Genomic DNA, 7,513 nt, shown 5'->3' on the forward strand with positions numbered 1-7,513 from the left:
TGGGGTCTCAGGTTTTTTTTTTAATCTCCAAAATGTTACCACCTATAGTCCCCATTTTCATGTACCCTGTATGGTTGTTGGAAATTATTGTTATCATTCCAATCTCCTTGCCAAATGCGTCCCCATTGGAAATGCAGGGTGGAGCCATAGGTTAAGATTTATACCACAGCCCTGAAACATGCATATAGTTTTGAAGGGAATTGATATATCTTCCTGTGGGGGGACAGTGTGTAAACCCTGCCCCACCTGCCCTTAATAGTTTTGAAAGGAAGTAGAGACATTAAGGCCATCACCCCTCATCTTTCACTGGCCACAGATGTGAAAGTGGCAGCCACTGTCTCATTTCCCTGATGACTCATAGAGCCAGAGTACTTTCCCTCTCTGTTGTCCTTTCAAATTAAATTCATTGTTCTACAAGGCATCTGTGGTTCCCAGAAATGACGCAAGTAGTACGAACGCTATTCGAAGCCTGGACATTTGACTCTCAGGATGTTCTCCTAAGTGACCTGGGCCCTGCCACTCACTAATTAGCAACTGACAATTCCAATAACCTCTCTTTCTTCCTTCTTAACAGAAACTCAGAGAGGATTGCCACTATATGGACGCCTTAAAAAGAAAAAAGTTGCAAAGCCTACTTTAAAAAATTTGGATATCCTTACCAAAACACGTGACAAAAAAATGAATTTGTTTTGATCTTATCAGCTAAAATAAGTAGTATTTGACCATCCACCGAGCAAAAGCATTCATTTTATAGTTGCTTAAAAGCTAAACAAGAGGCCTTAGTTAACGAACACTAGTCCTGCCTCCATCTCTCGTCTTTGAAACAAGCTTGGAATGCTTTTTAGTCTAGTCCAAGTGGAAAATGCAGTTTCTTAAACATCTTTTGTCACATGAAATAATTTTAAAGCTGCACACATAATGCATCAGCACCGCAGAGACCACACCTCTTGGAGGCGTGGTTGGTCAGTAAGAAAGCTAGCATGGAAACATGTCCAAATGGTGAGTCAGCAGCTGCCAGCCCAGTTACATTCCATTTTTAAAAGGATGGTGTCTGTCATTTATTTATTTATTTTTAACCAAACAAAGACCTTTCCTTATTACTCTCCCTCCTGTTTTTAACATTTTCCAATATGTGTAGGGATGTTATCATTTGATTTTTTGGTAACAATCCTACAAAGTAACTTGGACATTTATTTTTCCCATTTTACAGATGAGGAGGCTGATGATCAGAGATGTCAGTCGACTTGCCCAAAGACACACAGACAGTAAGGCACACAGCCAGGTCTCACATCCGAGTTTTCTGATATCTTGCAGGTGTGAGTGCCAGGAGAGCTGGCTCTGATAAGGCGAACTTCAAATGCCTTAGGAATAGTGGCGCTGGCAGCAATAGTGCTCTTATTGGTGGATGAGGTGGTACTGTGTTCCTGTGAGCACTGGCTAAAGGAAAGACAGAGTGCCATGTGGGGATGGGGAGTGGTTATTGGGAATATAAAACATGCATATCTTGTCTTAAGGGTCTTAAATTCTGTCAGTGAGTGGTGCAGGCAGAGAAACGTCACTAACTGGAACACCTACAGTGCCTTTCTCTGAAACAGGCCTCTTTGCATAAAGCTCAGGTTGCCAAAGAAGCGTAATTCTTAGGAGGTATTGCTTGGTGTAGGATAGACACAAATTATAATACAATCACATCATTTCACAACTTAAGTGACTGCTGATTCATGGAAACCCTGGTGGCAAACGGGTTAAGAGCTATGGCTGCTAACCAAAAGGGTGGCAGTTTGAATCCGCCAGGCTCTCCTTGGAAACTATGGGGCAGTTCTACTCTGTCCTATAGGGTCTCTATGAGCCGGAATTGTCTCGATTCAACGGGCTTGGTTTTTTTTTTGATCCACTCGCAATTGACCTAGAAGTTCTACTTTTATTGGGTTCTTTTCATGGAGGCCCTATTTCTACTCCAGGCTACTGCATTTTGTTTTTCTTCTCCTTAAAAGACCCTTTGGAATGGCAATAATGGCAACTATGGGCCAGGAATTGGGTACTTTACATGTATTATTGCATTTAACCTTTACAACAAGCCTAAGAGGGAGGATTATTTCTATTTTAGGGATGAAGACACTGAAATATAGACAGGATAAGTTGCCCAAAGTTACTTAGCCTTTAAATGGCCAGAAGTTTTGGTTATCTATTGCAGGTGGCGCAGTGGTTAAAGCGCTTGGCTGCTAACCAAAAGGTCAGTGGTTTGAACCCACCAGTCGCTCTGTGGGAGAAAAGACCTGGCGATCTGCTCTCACAAAGACTACAGCCTGGAAAATCCTATGGGGCAGTTCTACTCTGTTATGTAGGGTTACTATGAGTCAGAATCAGCACAATGGCATACAACAACAACAAATAGCTATCATTTTATTCTATTGTATGGGTCAGGAATTTAGGCAGGGCTCAGCCGGAACAGCTTAACTGTTCCACGTGACATCAGCCTGTGGAGGTTTGATTGGAGCTAGAGAATCCATTTCCAAGATGGCTCACCCACATGACTGACTATTAGCCAGGGTCCTTGGTTTCTCTCTTGTGGATCTCTCTCTGTGGTTGCTTGAGCTTCCTCATAGCATGATGGCTAAAGGCCAAGTGTGTGTATTCCAAGAGACAAGAAGTGGTAGCTGCCAGTCTCTTAAGGTCTCGTCCCAGAAACTGGCCTGGTGTCACTTCTGTTATATTTTATTGATCAGGAAGTCACAGAGCCCTCCTAGATTCAAGAGGAGGGAACACAGACCCCACCTCTCACTGTGGGGAATGTCCAAGAATTTGTGGCCATATTTTCCCTATCAGGCAGAGCAATAAGTCACCACACCATATTGCATCTCAACTAGTACAATACCAGATGCATTTCTCAATCACTGAATGTATCTCATTGTATTATAGTGCCTAGAACATGAGCTCCTTGGGGGCAGGGATCATGCCTCATGCATTTTGGGTTAGGCATAATGCCTACATGAACATAGCAGATGTTCAATAAATACCAAAGGAGTGAATGAAAGAGAGCTGAGTTCTAGTCCTGGCTCTGTTTCTGAGCAGCTCTGTAAGGTTAAGCAGGATAGTGAACCACTCTGATCCTTGGTACTCATGAGTAAAGTGAGAGAATGAGATTGAATGATCCCTAAAGTCTCTTCTTTTTTCCCAGAACTACCATTCTACTAATCTACTATATTAGCAAGGGTCCTCGAGAGAGATAGAACCCATAAGATATATATATATATGTATATATATCTAAGGAGTCCCTGGGTGACGCAAATGGTTAAGTGCTCAACTATTAGTTGAAAGGCCAGCGGTTTGAACCCATCCAGGGGCACCTCAGAAGATAGGTCTGGTGATCTGCTTCTGAAACATCACAGCTATGAAAACCCTATGGAGCAGTTCTACTCTGCACACATGGGGTTGCCATGAGTTGGAATCAACTTGACAGCAACTAACAACAACATCTCTCTCTATATATTTATATATATACACATTATATAGAGAGAGACTAATACAACTACCCAAGATAATTAATGACAAAATATGGAGAGCTCAGATACAGGTCTCAAATGAGAGGAATCCAGTGATCAAGAAACTTGAGAGTGAAAAGAAAAGAGTAGAGGAAATGGGCTTCTTCTGGAGACAAGTGCAAATGACTAGAGAGAAGAGGCTGGGTATTAGGTTTAGATGGTGTTATGGACTGAATTATGTCTCCCAAAAATATGTGTTGTAAATCCTAACTTCTATTCCTGGTTATAATGCCATTTGAGAATGGGTTGTCTTTTTTAGGTTAATGAGACAGGATTAGTGTAGGGAATATCTTTTTTTTTATTGTGCATTAGGTGAAAATTTGCAGAGCAAATTATATTCCCATTCAATAGTTTGTACATAGAGTGTTTCATGGCCTTGGTTTCATTCCCCACAATGTGTCAGTACTCTCTCCATTTCTGCCCTGGGTTCTCATTTCCTTTCATTCTGATTTTCTACCCTTTCCTGCCTTCTCACCTTTGCTTTTGGGCAAATATTGCCCTTTGATCTGTATAATTGATTGTTCTAAGGAGCACATTCCTCTTTGGTGTTACTGTTTATTTTATGGGCTTGTCTACTGTTTGGCTGGAAGGTGGTCTCTGGGAATGGGATGGATGTCTTAGGGCCATAGTCTCAGAAGTTCCTCCAGTCTCTGTCAGACCAGTAAATCTGATTTTTTTTTTTTTAATTTGATTTTTTTTTCTACATTTTTCTCCCCCTCTGTCTGGTACCCTCTGTTGTGAGCGCAGTCAGTAGTGGCAGCTGGGCACCATCTAGTTCTTCTGGTCTTGTGGTCATGTAGGCTGTGGTTCAAATGGTCCATTAGTCCTTTGGACTAATTGCTCCCTTGAGTCTTTGGTTTTCTTCACTCTCCTTTGCTGTGGATGGGAAGAGATCAACAGTTGTTTCTTAGATGGCTGCTTGCAAGCTTTTAAGACTTCAGACACTACTCAACAAAAAGATGAAGAACATTGTCTTTATGAACAATGTTGTGTCAGTTGATGCAGATGTCCCCTGAGACTATGGTCTGTTGCCTTTGAGCCTAGGAACTTCATCCCACGAACTGTTGAGTTACATCTAAGCGGTTTCCATGACCGTGCCCCTTGTATGCTCTATTGTCTATATTAATATATGAGGAGCACCTACAGTCATGTATGTAGAAATTTCCACCACCAAACCTGTATCTGTCTGTGGGTGTGCTCTGCAGGATGTATCCTGAGTCAGCCTCTTTTGAGATATAAAAGAGATTAAACAAGTGAACAGAAGACAGATGGGGGCAAGACAGATGCCAAGACACATGAAGATCTCCAAGGAACCAGGAAGCAGAAGCTGAAAAGACAAGGAACTTCTTCCAGCGCTGACAGAGAGAGAAAGGCTTCCCCTAGAGCCAGTGCTTTGAATTTGGACTTCTAGCCTACTAAACTGTGAGCGAATACATTTCTGTTTGTTAAAGCCATCCACTTGTGTTATTTCTGTTATAGCAGCACTAGGTAACTAAGACAAATTGGAATAGTTGAATTATGATGAAAGTGCTTAGAATAGAAAGGAAGGACATTAGAGAAGCCTTTTGCAAAGGATGAAGTCATTGGACTTGGTAACTATTCAGCAACAAGGGGTAGGAGAAAGTGATGAATCAAAGGCGACTCCACGACTGACTACCTGGACACCTGAGCTGAATCCATACAAGAAAAGTAAATGGACTCCTGGGCTCACATAGCTAATAACAGATCTAAGCACCTGGTGACAGGATGTTAGAGCTTCTAAGGTGCCAGTAATCAAACTAGCTCACACGAGCAGCCTATTTGGGTATATCAAAACAAAATAAAACAAGAAGCTAGGACACAGTAAGCAAACATAAAGTAAATAAATTTAATAACTTATTGATGGCTCAGAGATAACAGTCAATATCAAATCAAATAAAGAGGCAGACTATGATGGCTTCAGCAAGCTCCCAAAACAAAGAATCAAGAAATCTTCTGAAGGAAGAGAACTTCTTGGAATTACCGAAGGTAGAAGACAAAAGATTAATATACAGAACTCTTCAAGAGATCTGGAAGAAGATTAGCCAAAATGCAGACCAAGCCAAGGAACACACAGACAAAGCAATAGAGGAACTTAAGCAGATTATAGAAGAGCATAATGACAAATTTAACAGGCTGCAAGAATCTGTAGAGAGATAGCGATCAGGAATACAGAAGATTAACAATAAAATTTCGCAATTAGACAATTCAACAGAAAGTCATAGGAGGAAAATTGAAGCAATGGAAGTCAGATTTAGTGAGACTGAAGATAAAGCACTTGACACCAACTTATTTGAGGAAAAATCAGATAAAAGAATTTAAAAAAATCAAGAAACCCTAATAATTATGTGGGACTCTATTAAGAGGAATAATCTATGAGTGATTGGAGTACCAGCACAGAAAATACAGAGAGAATTGTTGAAGATTTGATGGCAGAAAACTTCCCTGATATCATAAAAGATGAGAAGATATCTATCCAAGATGCTCATCGAACCCCACACAAGGTAGATCCCAAAAGAAAGTCACAAAGGAATATTGTAATCAAACTTGTCAAAACCAAAGATAAAGAGAGAACTTTAAGAGCAGCTAGGGATAAACGAAAAGTCATCTACAAAGGAGAGTCAATAAAATTAAGCGCGGATTACTCAGCAGAAACGATGGAGGCAAGAAGGCAATAGGATGACATATATAAAGTCTTGAAGGAAAAAAATTGCTAGCCAAGAATTATATATCCAGCAAAACCATCTCTCAAATATGATGGCAAAATTAGGGCATTTCCAGATAAACTGAATTTGCCAGAACGAAACCAAAATGACAAGAAATACTAAAGGGAGTCCTTAAAGAAAAAGTCTTAAAGAAAATCAATAACATCAGATAACAACTCAAGACTAGAACACGGGACAGAGCAACTGGATATCAACCCAGATAGGGAAGTCATAAAAATAATCAAAGCTAAAACACTGAAAATAGGGAAACAGATGTCAATATGTAAAAGATGACAACATTAAAACAAAAAAGAGGGGCTAAAAAAATGTAGTCATAGATCTTTCATATGGAGAGGAAGTCAAGGCAATATAAAGAAATAAAAGAGTGATTTAAACTCAGAAAAATAGGGGTAAATATTAAGGTAACCACAAAGGAAACTAACAATCCTACCCATCAAAATGAAAAACAGGAAAAACATACTCAGCAAATACAAAATCAACAACAATAAAAGATGAAAAGAAAATACATAAAGAAAAACTCTGCACAGAAAATTAAGTGGAACAAAGAAACTGTCAGCAACACACACAAAAAAGAGATCAACACGACAGCACTAAATTCATACCTATCAATAATTATGCTGAATGTAAATGGACTAAATGCACCAATAAAGAGACAGAGAGTGGCAGACTGGGTAAAAAAACACGATCTATCTATATGCTGCCTGCAAGAGACACAACTTAGACTCAAAGACACAAACAAAAACTCAAAGGATGGAAAAAATATATCAAGCAAACAACAATCAAAAAAGAGCAGGAGTGGCAATATTAATGTCTGACAAAATAGACTTTAAAGTAAAATCCACCACAATAGATAAGGAAGGACATTATATAATGATTAAGGGGTCAATACGCCAGGAGGACATAACCATAATAAATATTTATGCACCCTATGACAGGGCTCCAAAATACATAAAACAAACTCTAACAGCATTGGAAAGGGAGATAGACAGCTCTACAGCAACAGTAGGAGACTTCAACACACCACTTTCGGTGAAGGATGGAACATTCAGAAAGAAGCTCAGTAAGGACACAGAAGATCTAAATGCCACAAGCAACCAACTTGATCCCATAGACATATACAGAACACTGTACCCAACAGCAGCCAAGTATACTTTCTTTTTCAATGCACATGGAACATTCTTCAGAACAGACCACATATTAGGCCATAAAGCAAGCCTTAACAGAATCCAA

Source organism: Trichechus manatus, unplaced genomic scaffold, assembly GCF_000243295.1.
Source record: "Trichechus manatus latirostris isolate Lorelei unplaced genomic scaffold, TriManLat1.0 scaffold00107, whole genome shotgun sequence".
Lineage (NCBI taxonomy): Eukaryota > Metazoa > Chordata > Mammalia > Sirenia > Trichechidae > Trichechus > Trichechus manatus.